The 14,746-nt window shown below is 48.4% G+C and overlaps 2 protein-coding genes across 3 annotated transcripts in view; one reads left to right on the top strand and one right to left on the bottom strand.

The window, feature by feature from the left end:
• Window positions 1-5,834, bottom strand: part of GNAZ (G protein subunit alpha z) — a 221,802-nt gene extending 215,968 nt beyond the window's left edge. For both annotated transcript variants that reach the window (XM_069215106.1, XM_069215107.1), the window contains exon 1: window positions 5,443-5,834. The gene's annotated coding sequence lies outside the window, so the exon portion shown is untranslated. The remainder of the gene's footprint in view (window positions 1-5,442) is intronic.
• The window catches only part of RSPH14 (radial spoke head 14 homolog), a 398,766-nt gene that overhangs the window by 294,509 nt on the left and 89,511 nt on the right, over window positions 1-14,746 (top strand). The window lies entirely within an intron of this gene.

Genomic DNA, 14,746 nt, shown 5'->3' with positions numbered 1-14,746 from the left:
CTCACTCTCCCCATCCCTTCTCCCCATGCCTACCTCCATATGCCCTCTCTCTCTCTCTCTCCATCCCTTCTCCCCATGCCTACCTCCACCCATCCTCACTTTTCCCATCCCTTCTCCCCATGCCTACCTCCACCCGCCCTCTTCCCCTCTCCTCATCCCTTCTCTGCATGCCTACCTTGACCCACCCTCTCACTTTCCCCATTTCTTCTTTCCATGCCTACCTCCACCTGCCCTCTCTCTCTCTCTCTCTCTCTCCATCCCTTCTCACATGCTTACCTCCATCTGGCCTCTCTCGCTCTCCTCATCCCTTCTCCCCATCCCTGCCCCCATCTGATTCTCTCACTCTCCCCAGCCTCTTCTTAATGTCTTCCGTTATCTGCCTTCTGTTCATGCCTACCTCCATCCACACTCTCTGACCCTCCCCATCCCCCTTCTGCATTCCTACCTCCATCCGCCTCTTTCGCTCTCATCATCCCTTCTCTCCATGCATACCTTCATCCACCCTCGCACACTCTCCCATCGCTTCTCCCCATACCTACCTCCATCCACCCTCCTACTCTCCCAATCCCTGTCCTACACGTCTATGCCTTCTCTTCATGTCTATCTCCATCCAACCTCTCTCACTCTTTCTATCCCTTCTCCCCATGTCCCATGACCTCTATCTGCCCTCTCTCACCATACCTCTTCTGCATGCCTACCTCAATCCACCCTCTCTCCCCATCCCTCTTTTGCATGCCTACCTCTATCTGCCTTCTCTGCGTGCCTACCTGCTTCCACCTCTCTCATTCTCCCCTCTCTTCTCCGAACTTCCTCCAAATGTCTTCTTTCCCCATCCCTCTTCTCATGCCTACCTCCACCTGGCCTCTCACTCTCCCCATCCCTTCTACACAAGCCTACGTCATCTGTCCTCCCTCCCCATCCCTCTTCTCCATGCCTACCTCCATCCGAGCTCTCTCACTCTCCCTGTCCCTTCTCCCCATGCCTGCGTCTATCCAGGCCTCTTTCCCATTCCTCGTCTGCATGTCTACCTGCATCCAGCCTCTGTCACTCTCCTAATCCCTCCTCCCCATGCCTACCTCATCCATCCTTTCTTTCCATCCCGCTGCTCCATACCTACCTCCATCCGGGTCCTCTCACTCTCCCCAGATCTCCCCATGTCTACCTCCGTCCGCCCTCTCTCACTCTCCCCATCCCTTCTTCCCATGCCTGCCTCCATCCGCACTCTCATTCTCCCCATCCATTCTCTCCATGCCTATCTCCATCCCCCTTTCCTCCTACCCCCTTCCATCCTTTCTCATCCGATCCCCACACCTGCTCTCGATACATCCTCCTCAAATCTATCCCCGTCATTCCCCTCACTCAACACCCATTTCTTCAAGACTACCGCCAACCATACTTTCATATCTTCATCCCTCCTCCCTCATTCTTTCTCCCTCCATCTGTTCACTATCTTTGTACCGCCACTCTTCTCTGTGTCTACCTTCACTCCTCATGTCCCAGTCTACCATCTCCCCACATCTCGTTCTACCTCCATCCATCCTTCTTTTCTTTCTACCACTGTCCATCCTCAAGTCTCCCTCTGATCGTGCTCTTCTTCTACCTTCACTCCTCATGTCCCAGTCTTTTCCACGCATCTAGTCCTACCTCAATCCATCTTGTTTCTACCATCCTTCTTCTCTTTCTACCGCTATCCATTCTCAAGTCTATCTTCGATCGTGCTCTTCTTCTACTATCACTCCTCATGTCCCAGTCTACCTTCTTCCTGCATCTTGTCCTACCTCAAGCCATCCTGTTTCTACCATCCTTCTTCCCTTTCTAGCACTATCCATGCTCCTCAAGTCTACCTCCGATCGTGCTCTTCTTCTGCCTCTACTGTTCTCTGTATGCACCTCTACTTCTCATGTCCCAGCCTAGCTTCTTTCTGCATCTTGTCGTACCTCAATCTATCCTGTTTCTACCATCCTTCTTCCCTTTCTAGCAATATCCATCCTCCTCAAGTCTACCTCCGATCGTGCTCTTCTTCTGCCTCTACTCTTCTCTGTATGCACCTCTACTTCTCATGTCCCAGCCTAGCTTCTTTCTGCATCTTGTCGTACCTCAATCTATCCTGTTTCTACCATCCTTCTTCCCTTTCTAGCAATATCCATCCTCCTCAAGTCTACCTCCGATCGTGCTCTTCTTCTGCCTCTACTCTTCTCTGTATGCACCTCTACTTCTCATGTCCCAGCCTAGCTTCTTTCTGCATCTTGTCGTACCTCAATCCATCCTGTTTCTACCATTCTTCTTCTCTTTCTGCCGCTATCCATCCTCAAGTCTACCGACGATCGTGCTCTTCTTCTACTATCACTCCTCATGTCCCAGTCTACCTTCTTCCCGCATCTTATCCTACCTCAGTCTTCCCTTTTATTTTTTTCTCTCTTCTCTCACTCTCTCTAGCCCATTTCTCCATGTACATCTATCCCTTTGACTGTATCGTGCCCCCCTCTCATTCTCTCCACCTCTCTCATTCTCTCCACCCCCTCTGTCACTGTCCCTCCATCCCTCACCCTGACTATGTCTTTTCATTCTGCCCCTCCACTATTCCTCAATCAATCTCTCTTCTTTCTTCGTCTGTCGTTATGCCTCATTCCCCATGATCTCTCTCCATTGCCTCTTTCACCCGCCCTCTCTCATTCTTTTACTGTCTCTCTTCTCCCAGGCCCCTCACTCCTTCCCTCGCTCTCTCCATTCTTTCACTGTCTATCTCTCTTCTCCCAGTTCCCTCACCCATTTCCTCGCTCTCTCCATTCTTACAATATCTCTCTTCTCCGAGGCTACTCTCCCTTCCTTCGCTCTCCTCTTCCCTCGCTCTCCCCATTCTTTCATTGTCTCTCTTCTCCCAGCTCCTCACCCCTTCCCTCGCTCTCTCCATTCCTTCACTGTTTCTCTTCTCCCGGCCCCTCACCCCTTCCCTCACTCTCTCCATTCTTTTACTATATCTCTTCTCCCAGCCCCTCTCCCCTTCCCTCGCTCTCTCCATTATTTCACTCTCTTCTCCCAACCCATCACCCCTTCCCTCACTCTCCCCTTCCCTCACTCTCCCCTTCCCTCACTCTCCCCTTCCCTCACTCTCCCCTTCCCTCACTCTCCCCTTCCCTCACTCTCCCCTTCCCTCGTTCTCTCCATTCTTTCACTAGCTCTCTCCTCCCAGACCCTCTCCCTTCCGCCGCTGTCTCCATTCTTTGACTGTCTATCTCTCTTCTCCAGGCCCCTCACCCCTTCCCTCGCTCCCTCCATTCTTTCTCCCCGCCACTTCTCTTGTCCTCACTCCGTCCTGGTCTATCATTTCCCACGCCTCTCCCGCCCATTCCTCCGTCCCTCCTCCTTTCCCCACTCTACCACAGTCCCTTCGTTTCCCATGCCTTCTCGGTCTCTCTCCTCTCTTCTCCACCCGATTCTCCCTCACCCACCTTTCCCTTCCTCGCTGAACGATCCCTCTCTCTCTCTAACTCCTTCGATCCCTCCCTTCTCTCTCTGCACCCTCCTTCCCTTTCATTCACCCATTTTCATTCCTCACCGATCTGTTCGTTTTGGCGATTACTCCGTCTCCCCGTTCGCTTCCTTAAGCCATCTCTCCCTCTCAGTCTGCAACCGTCACCCCCGCCCTCCCTCATCCCTGCCTTCCCTCATCCCTCTTCCCTCCCATCCCTCCTTTCACATCCTGTGCCTTTCTCTCCATCGCCCACCCTCGTTATTCGTCAGACACAGCTCCCTCGCCCATCCTCATCCTAACTCTTTCCTCACCCTAATCCATCCCGACCCTCAACCACCCTCACTCCAACTCACCCCACCTCATCCTTCACCCATCCTCCTCCTAATTCATCCCTCACCGACCCTCACCCATCTATCCTCCTCCTAATTCACCCCTCATCCATCCTCCTCCTAACTCATCCCTCACCTATCCATCTCCTAACTCATCCCTCACTCATCTTCCTCCTAACTCATCCCAACCCATCCTCCTCCTACATTATCCCTCACCCTAACGCATCCCTCACCCACTCTCACCTGCGCTCAGCCTAACTCATCCCTCGCCGATCCTCCTCCTAACTTATCCCTCATCCAGGCGCCTTCCAACACATCCCTCATCCAGCCTCATCCCAACTCATCCCTCACCCATCTTCATCTTAACTCTTCCCTCATTACAACCGCTGTCACCCTAACTCATCACTCATCCTCCGAACTCATCCCTCACCCATCCTCACCCCTCATCCATCCTCTTCCTAACTCATCCCTCACCCATCATCTTCCTATCTCATCCCTCACCAATCCTCATGCTAACTCTTCCCTCATCCGAACCGTCACCCCACCTCTTTTCTCCCCCACCCTCACACTAACACATCCCTCATCCATCCTCCTTCTAACTCATCCTTCACCCATCCCCACCCTAACTAATCCCTCACCCGTCCTCACCCTAACTAATCCCTCATCCATCCTCACCCTAACTCATCCCTCACCCATCCTCACCCTAACTCATCCCTCAACCACCCTCACCCCAACTCATCCATTGCCCCCTCGTCGCCGATTTATTTCCTCGCCCATCTCTCCCTCACTCTCCCTAGTCTCCCCCTCAATATTGTACCTCATAAATCCTCAAACGTCACACCCTGAGCCTCCACCTTTTACATTCCTCACCCATCTACTTCCGCTTTCCTCCAGTGGTCCCCTCCCACCATTCATTCATCTCTCTCCCATTTCATCCCCATCTCTCCCATGTACTTCCTCTCCTTCATCCTCCCTAGCCTACCCCTCCCCATCCCATCGTATCTTCCCTCACCCTCCCTCCATCCCTCCTTTAACATTCATCACCCGTCCTACCTGTTCCCCCGCTCTTCCTCTCCCACTGCTCATTCATCCCTCTCTCGTTCCTCCTATTTCCTCACCTGTCCCTCCTTTTCCTCCATCCTCCATTCATCTCCCACCCTCCCTGTCCTACATAATCATCCATCGGCCCTCTCACTGAAGCTCCCTCCCACACCTCACCCATCTCTACCTCTTCCCTCCACCCCTACTTCCCATTCTTCGTCCACCTCTTTCTCTTCTCCCCACCCTACTTCCCATTCTTGGTCCATCTCGTCCTCTCCCCCTTTCCCCTGTTTTCCAGTCCTTGCCCATCCCTCCTCTACTCCACCCTCATCCTTCAGTTCTTTCCTTCCTTGGATGCTTCTCTCCATCCTTCGCTGCCCCCACACACACACACACACTGCACATCCCCCCGCTGCCGGAGAGACTGACAGCTCAGCGCACAGAGCACCACCCAGGCTCCATCGGTCCAGCCGCCCCTCCCTGCCCGGCACCCCACCCCTCTTTCTTCCTGTAATCCGCTCTTATTCCGGGGCCAGGCGTGGAGGGAGGCCCCCTAATCCCCGACACGTTTCTAAGAAAGAGCAGCGGCCCCAGCCTCACCTTGTGCAGCCGCGGCCGGCGCGGGCGCCTCAGCCCCTGGCATCCCTCAGCCCCGGCATCCTTGGGCGCGCACCCCGGGGCAGCAGCCTCCTCGTCCGCCGGGCTCCCTTCCGCCTGCCGCCTCAGGACGGTGCAGCCTCGGCTTCCCTCGCGCGCTCCGCCGTGCGCCCCCGCTGCGCGCCGGGGAGCTGTTTTGTCATTACCCCGGGAGGGGGGCGGGGGGGCTGTTGGTTGGCTGAGGAGGGGAGGGGGGGTTAAAGGCAGGGAGCTTGTTTCCAAGTCAACAGAAGGTGGGGGCCGGGGGAGAGCGAGAGCTGCCTTTCTCCCGAAAGGAGGACCACACTGCACGCAGCCCGGCGCCTCTGTGCAAGGTGCCTGGGAAGCAAGTGTGGCGCCGGGCCTCGCGATTGGCCTTTCCGGAAGATGCTCCGTAGACTGACAGGGGCGCTGCCCAATGAAGGGGCTGGGGATGGACGACTGCTGGGCAGGGAGCGGAGGAGCCATCGGCTCACTGCAGCAGCCCCCCTCTGCCACCCCATGCCTTCTGTGCATCCATGGCACGACTGTGTGTGTCTAGCATGCCAGACAGGCAAATGCCCGGTTACTACATGGTGCAAACAAACTCTTCTTTAATGGCATTTGATGCCATGATTTTTGCTCTCACGCATGTCCTGGTATTTGATGGTGAGCTACTGCTTTATATGTGATGATGGAGCTTTCCTTATATGTAGGATGGGAACCTGCATCGTAACATCTGACGGTGAAAGAAGAACTGTGAAACACATTCTGTTCATTGGTGGTGGAATATGGCTGCTATTTAAAGGGACACACTTGATGGCGAAATATATCTCGATATTTCATGGCGTACAAAAAAGTGATGGATGGAATGCTTGAATTAATCTCAGCCCCTGGTGTTCACTAGGCTGCATCCCAGTTCACTGCTGTTTTGCCCTCCTTGTCACCTCAGCTTGGACCCAGCCATATACAAATCAGTCGTTTTTAAAAACTTTTTTAATATTTTGTTTTTTAAACCTAACCATTTATCGATTACAAAATATCTATGAATGATTCACATTACAATTCACAAAATACGTGCTCAACACTGCAAATCAGTCTTGACCCTGCTCCAATGGGAACAGCCCAGCCCGAACTGCCAAGCCAGGTCCTCTCTGAACCGGAACACAAGCAACATAGGACCTGTCTCCCCCTGGATAGGGCTCATCAGCCAGGGATAGCTTCATTCCAGGGCACAGTGTGCACAGGATCCACGTCTGGCCATACCTGTCCCACTTAGGGCACACACTAAAGAATACAAGAAAGTGATAGATGGAATGCTTGACTTAATCTCAGTTCAAACATTCCATCCATCCCTTTTATGTATCCTTCGATATATTTTATGGGGCACATTTCCTAATATTTGATTGTGAAATACATCTCAATATTTAAAGCAGACAAATTTCCTGATGTCTGATTGTGAAATATATCTTGATATTTAATAGAGACATACAGACATACACTCTCATGTTAGATGGTGAAATGTTCAACACAGGAGGAAGAGAAGGAACACAAGTATGGGGCCCTTCAGTGCCCCAGCCTGCAGTCTCCCTGTCCAGGTGAAGGACCAGTAGACACCCTTTACTCTGGGTCAGAGATGCTTTAAGCATCAGTGGGCTCACAGTTTGTCAAATCTGCTGCAATTGTTTGTCTGTTTGCGTATTACAGGGTCCTTCACCCCTCCATTGGTATTTTATGGGGAACGTTTTCTGCTATTCAATGGCTGTCCTGTCATACCTCTACTACTGTTTTATAAGGAGAACTTTATTAATATTTCGGCAGGCCTCTGTAGCAGCTTAGTGTAACACAGGGCTCGAAAAATCATAAAAATGTTATGAGACCCACAGGTCGAGTAATTTAAATAATCTACTCAACTTAACAGTAATGTACTTGACCCATAAACGGGTCTCTAATTGTGTGATCCTAAGCAAATATTTTATAGAGTCACCTTTTTCTTAATTCTCACATATGATTGTACTTTCAAATATGTGAGCTTAGCATTTCTTCAGTACAAAAAAACCTCTTTTGTTTGATTAAGTGGACTAAAGTTTGCTGCATGTATCACAAGAATCTAGCCCACATAACCTAGGACTTATTTTAGTTTACTAACAACATTGCCATCAGGGCAGGAGTGTTTCTCAGTTTGTTTAAACACTCAATTTTAATAAATATATTACTAAACCATGATGTGGTAACATATTGTCATTTACACACAGTAACTTTCAAAGAAATTTCCAAAAACCTCTCCACTAACTTGCAGCTTTACTGATAAAACTATGTAGTGTCCTAACAATCTGTGAAAATTGGGTTTCAGAAAACATATCCTTTGCACATCAACATGTAAAGTATTCTGATTTGTTTTCATCCTACTAAAATATTTTGTTTTATCACACAGAAATATAAAAAAGGGCTTTCACAACCACTGAAATATATTTTGAAATGTTTGCACAGTTGACATAGTCATTTAAATGTTGTGTGTTAGGAAAAATCTCATACCTATATATCCTTTTATTTTACATTCTAAGCAGCATTTCACACAGTTCACCTTACAAAGTCCTGGAACTCTGCAGTCAGAAGGAAAATTAAGTGTAAGAAAAACAGACTTTTGCCCTCTGTCTGTGAACATAGAGCAAATGTGACATAAGAACAAGATTTAAAGGCATCTTTTATTGCCCCTCCACTTTTCAACTGAACAGAACACCTGTTCAGTGTCAACTCGCCAAAAAAGTATTAAAAATAGCTCGACCTGATCAAATAAGACTCCCCAATACAGTGGTCGAGTGGATTTTCCGAGCCCTGTAATAGTAATAATACATATTTTATTTCCAAGAATAAATCTTATAAAAATACCAATGTTAAAATACTGTCATCATTTCAACAGGCATGATACACAAATATTTCATCCAAGAGAAATTAGAATCTTCACCTTCAAAAGAGAAAATCACATAGCGTAATTTACATCAAAGAGGCGGAATACTGTCTCCATATTGCACAAAATCCCAATATGTCCGCAACCACAATTTCCAAAACTTCTTGGAAGATTCCTTAATATAAATAACGAGGTCACGCCCGAAAAGATTTCTTATGTATGAGCTTGATTTGCTCTATTTAGTATATAGTGGCAGCCTAGTACCTAGACATGGTTCCATGGATGGGCCTACAACAGCCAAATGTAGGAGGAACAGAGGAGATAAAGGCAAACCATTTAATAAAACATCAGAGGCTGCACCTGTTTAGCAGACCTTTACCCACAACATAGATCGAAAGTCCCTTTTTTTAAAGCTGAAGGAAAACAAGTGTAAACGCACAAAGGCAGAACGATTCCCACGCAGACAACTAAGGAAACTGAAGCACAAGGTAATAAAGCACTATTGTGCTCCAGATATACCATAAGGGTGCTGGTAAGCCGGTTCAGTGTAGAAGGTACATGCTGCTGAAATACACACATATCTCTTCTATGGAGTTCAGGTGCTTTCTAGAGGTCAAGATGCTGACTTTGGAGCCTGGGATCTGAGTTTTAACTCTGGATTTATTGCTTGATCTAGCAATCATGTCCGTTTGCACACATCACTACCGTTGTATACTTCATACTCTAACAGCCTCATTACGAGGCTGGCGGTCATTGGACCCCCAACCCAGAGGTGGTGGTCGGACCCCTGCGGCTGTGGCGGTCTGATTGCCACATTACAAGATAGGCGGGTGGACCCACCTACAAGACCGCCTTCCCCACCAGGATCAAAGATCCCGACATGCTGATGGCGGTCTTGGTTGTAGTCAACCATGGCGGCACTGAACCCAGTGCTGCCGTGCTGATTACAACCTTATTCTCCACCAGCCTTTTCATGGTGGTTTCCCCACCATGAAAAAGCTGGCGGAGAACAAGTGCAGGGCGCCGCAGACAGTGTGCATTTCAAGGATGCTGGTGCACCCTGCGTGCTGCAGCATTGCTGCCGGCTCTATTATGAATCGAGAACAGTGCTGCTGCACCTTTCCCTCCGGGGAAGTCGTCCTAGGCCCGGTGAGTAGACCTCCATGTCCGCGGCGGTGTTCTCACCACAAGACTAGCGGGCCAACATAATGAGGCCTTTAGTATGTTTAGGATACACACGTGCAGCCAATGTGTAAAAATGCATAGTCTCATGTAATCATGGGTAGTTGGACTATCCTAATAGCATATCCCAGACACACCCTGGTTCCTGTATCCCTTATCTCATCCAGATCCCATTCATACATTAATGTTCTGTGTAAGGCACCTCATGTTTGACATGTTCGGCTGATGTATTAAAGCTCGCTATAAGATTCTTCTCTGACCTTGAGCTAACTGTAGGGTACGTCATATACCTTTAGATCAAATGAATACTAATAATACACACTTTTATGTCAGAGGTTTAAATCCCAGCAGGCCTGACTCAGCCTTTTTTGCATCTGATATAAATACACCGTGTGGGTTAAAGGGGGTAGTCGTAATACATTCTATTTATAGTGCTTGGGAATGGCACAGCTGCAATAGCTGGCACTCTTTACAAACAAGTAACTATTCTTTTGCTCCCAGAAACATAATACTTGATTCATTTAGATATTTAAATTGTTTTGTATAACTCCCTAAACACCACTGAGGTTGCCTATGACATCATACAGAGTTGTACGTGGATAAGTGTTGTTAATAAGGGTGATTCCCACCGGAGAGTTCCAAGGGGCCTCGGAGACAGCAAGATTAGAACCAAAGTTGGTAGAATCCTGAGGTGTAAAACATCACCTTGTAGATCTGTACACAAATCGAATTTTATGCTGTCAGGAGTCTCAGACACCCTTTTGGTCAAGCACAGTTTGGGGTGAGAAGTAGTATCATGGGGGAACCATGCGTAAAATATAGAAATAAAAACCATCCAGGGGGTTGTGGGTAGATCCCGTCTTAGGTCAATCCACCAAAGCACCCCTTTCCTGTACAAATGGCTGTTGTATGGCAACATGTTTACAGTTTGCCTTATCACACAAATATTACTACTCAAGTTGAGTCTGTAAATTATTTTATAGGTGACCCTTCTGGATAAAGTATTACGACTCTCAATCAGTAAAACACCATGTAAATGGACATGGAATGACTTAAAGCAGCTCCCGACACGTCATCCTCAGAGGTGTATGTCTTAGTCCAGAAACCAGCACAGTTTATAGTGAAAAGCTGGCAGAGTAGTGGAGGAGCTTCTGGCAGAAGCCCCAGCCCAGTAGGAACCAGTGGACAGAGGTGGAAAGAGACCGCTCCACAATGTACAATACATTTGGGTATGCACTGTCTGACGTCACAGCAGTTGAGACTGTGCTTTGCCTTACATGGCTATTTGTCCTTCATCCAGGACATCAATGACACCGTGTGCCAGGAGATAAGAGGATGCCAGCATTTTATGCATGGGCAAAGCACAGAAAAAATATTTCTCAAAATGCCACAATAATGGCGCGTGGTGCTTTGATCTACACCGATGAAATGTGACACCTAGATTACGATGCTGAGGACTGGGTGTTTCTGGGATCCAAAATTTAATTTCTGGAAACTTCATGATGGGGCTTGCTCTGTCCAGATAAATGGTGGCAACGCCTGGAAGCATCAGCTGCAGCATCGTCTCCTGCTCAGGGCCAGGGGAAAAGGCCCATTGATCCCAAGGGAGTAGCATTTGCAGGCTTGGTTGTCATTGTTTTGGGTAATGACGTCAGCAGCTGCTCTGAAACTCTGCGAACTGTTAGAGAGTCATATTGAGCTCCATTTTTATTAAATAAATCAATTATCTCTATGGTGAAATCTGTTAATCTTACATCTGTGCTTTGTCAAGAAAACCAGAGGGCATATTTCAGTAAGTAGAAAACCAGAATATGTCATACGTTCCTTGGAATCTTACACCTACAGAAAATAATACAATAATGGAGTTGAATAAAGACATGAACATTCAAAAAGGTAACCTTGTATTGGTAATGAAATGGGGTGGAATGCACAAACTGAAGGGAGGAAAAACGATAGGTGTTGCTAACAGTTCATTAAACTGACCAGTATGTCTTCAGATTCTGGTGTTAAAATATGTTGTTTTTTCCATAGTTCGATATGCAGACATTTCTGTCTTCCATCCATCAATATGAGCTGCACTTTTCCAGTTGCTTGAAATGTATAGTCTCCGACAAAAGGCTGATAAAAACTTTATCTTGAAAAAAAATTATTACTTAAAAAATATAATTAAAACAACTCATTAAACACATTCTAGCCAATTATTGTCTGCACAAAAAGTGCACAACTTCCCACTGTTGATAAAAAGAGAGAATTGTAAACAGAAGTGCAAGGGAATCGCCTCTCTTCTGACTGATCAAAAGTCAGTTAATCAGTCCCATGCTTTAAACAGATGTCATGATGTCTGTACAAATATGCCTTCAGCGGGTGCTCTTACTTTTTCAATGGACAAGCTAAACTCTCAACCACATAGCCTGCTATCAGGACTTCTGATCCACTATTGCAAAATGTTGCTGCTTCTTGGCCAATTCTCGCGTGACTTTCCAAATATCTGGGTGTTCCTTGTCTTTCTTGTTCCTGGCTCAGACCATCAGAAACACTCAAGATGTGTTGCGCATCTTCCACTTTTCCCCCCACAAAGCCTACAACACGTCATCCTGCACATCAGTTTTTCCAGGTTCCTTGCCCTGCAGCCAATGGTAACAGCTGCTGGTGGAACTGAGGAAACTTATGTCAAATGTCTTGTTTCAGAGTCTTATCCATATTACGCTGTATATGCAATGAGATCAGTGCTTAATTTCAGCCAGTGGTTTCCGGTGAGAGGCACCTACACTTATTTTTTGAGGGCCGGCACTTATATTTCTGCCTCAAGCATTTACTGCTAACAAAAGAGACTTTTGGAGAAGACGGAGGAAGAGAAAAACAAAAAAGCTCACAAGGGGAGAAAGCGGAAAGCTGAAAGAGTGAGCTGGACGGGCAGGGAGCGGCTGTAAATGGATTAAAGAGGCCTGTCATGTCTTCAAGATTAAACTGCCTCAGTATTCCGTGCTCGCACATTTAACTGTAGCAGTTCGTGTTTCAGAAGAGAGCTTTGGGCACCATCATATTTTTACTTACAAATTAAGCACTGACTGAATGGGATGTATGTGACACCAACATACTGCGGCCCACGTGATCAGATTACAGGTAAGTAGTGGTAACACAGGCACACTCTGCCCCTCTGGGTCCTGCCTCTGATTGCAGTAAGGCAGGCAGGAAGCAAGCTGGCTCCTGAGGACAGACTGTCCAATGCACAAAAGCTAATTATTCACAAGTCCTACAAATCAGCTGTGGTGTGGAAACATCGTTTAAATGTAGTCTGAGTTAAGACTGGCCCTAGGGCCATAGTGCTGACCTGGCAAGCCCCTTCCTGTTGACGGCTGCTCAGCCCTACCCTTCGCCAGGAGGGCACAGAGACCAAGCAGTAAGCTCATGTGTTCATGTTCTTACTGTTTACATCCTTGTGTCATAACTTTAACCAGTTACGGGTCAGTGCTGCCAAAATCATGCGTCTAACATTTGCAAAAATGTGAAATATTGCACAAGAGATTGAAATAAAATGTCAGTGCAACTTGCAATTCTATGAAAGGACTGGAGGCAAGGATTATGCGTCATTTTCTTCACTTTAATTGGAATAACAGTCGTTTTACTGTCCATTCCTTTAATAACCTTGAAAACTACACTTCCCATGAAACCTTGGGAATGAAAGGTAACAGTGTCCACGTGTGCACCAATCACATAACTCAGCATGGCATAACGAATATTGAAACTCTTTACCGTTCCTCTTTCTTAAGTGCTCGAGATTAAGATAAACCTTGATAGTTTTCTCTTAATCATAATCGCTGTGATATTCCGTTTCAGTGGTGCTAAGCGAGGCTTTGGTGCCAATTAATGACTAGCTGAATAAATTGGCAGCAAAAATATCAGAAGTACTGGGAGTGGGCACAATCCCCCTTCTTGCTAGGATTCCACTGGGCTCTGATAAACATCAACCTTGGAAAGCAAGCAGAAAGCATTATCTGGAGCACCTCAAAGGATTTGAAAAACTGCAAACCCATCTCAAAAAGTATGTGTATGCTTAAGTACATAGGGGGTCATTCCAAGCTTGGCGGGCGGCGGGAGCCGCCCGCCAAGCGGGAACCGCCAGAAGACCGTACCGTGGTCAAAAGACCGCGGCGGTCATTCTGGGTTTCCCACTGGGCTGGCGGGCGACCGCCAAAAGGCCGCCCGCCAGCCCAGCGGGAAACACCCTTCCACGGGGAAGCCGGCTCCGAATGGAGCCGGCGGAGTGGAAGGGGTGCGACGGGTGCAGTAGCACCCGTCGCGAATTTCAGTGTCTGCTAAGCAGACACTGAAATTCTAAGTGGGGCCCTCTGACGGGGGCACCTGCAGTGCCCATGCCATTGGCATGGGCACTGCAGGGGCCCCCAGGGGCCCCACGACACCCCATACCGCCATCCTGTTCCTGGCGGCCGAAACCGCCAGGAACAGGATGGCGGTCGGAATCCCCATGGCGGCGCAGCAAGCTGCGCCGCCATGGAGGATTCCCCTGGGCAGCGGAAAGCCGGCGGTACACCGCCGACTTTCCGTTTCTGGCCGCGGCTGTACCGCCGCGGTCAGAATGCCCAAAGGAGCACCGCCAGCCTGTTGGCGGTGCTCCCGCGGACCATGGCCCTGGCGGTTTTTACCACCAGGGTCAGAATGACCGCCATAGCCTTTTGGGAGATACAGTGGTGTATCAAAGGACCCTGCAGCCCCGGCAGGGGAGCCCCCGAACTTGAGGGGGTGCCCTCAACACAGCACCTGGTCTGAGTGAGTCTGGAGCGAGGCCCCTTCCAGTTTGTTACACCAATGGGAAGATAGTACTACTCAGGAAATCTGATGATATCACTCAAACTCTGACCCTTTCGTGGGAAGGGGGCGTTACAGATGACTATGATCAATCCTCTAATAAGCAGCCGGGGTGCAACAGACCTTGGTGACCCAGCCCAGCTACAATAGGGTCCACAGAACAAAGGGATTCTCAATGTGACATTTTTGAACTGGATCAAATTTACTACCATAGGACTTTGGACTGGGCCCGAAGCCAAATGGTGACAGATTATGTGTCAAGAAGATCAGGCAGCAGGTGGACAACGAAGTCAGAGCAAATTTAAGGGCAGAGTGCCCTAGTCTTTGTCCTGCTTAGAGGCAAAGATACAGCAATCCCAGAGACAGATGCAA

This window comes from Pleurodeles waltl, chromosome 11, assembly GCF_031143425.1.
Source record: "Pleurodeles waltl isolate 20211129_DDA chromosome 11, aPleWal1.hap1.20221129, whole genome shotgun sequence".
Classification (NCBI taxonomy): Eukaryota; Metazoa; Chordata; class Amphibia; order Caudata; family Salamandridae; genus Pleurodeles; species Pleurodeles waltl.
The sequence above is the reverse complement of the archived record's forward strand: the minus strand, read 5'-3'. Positions and strand labels throughout refer to the sequence as shown.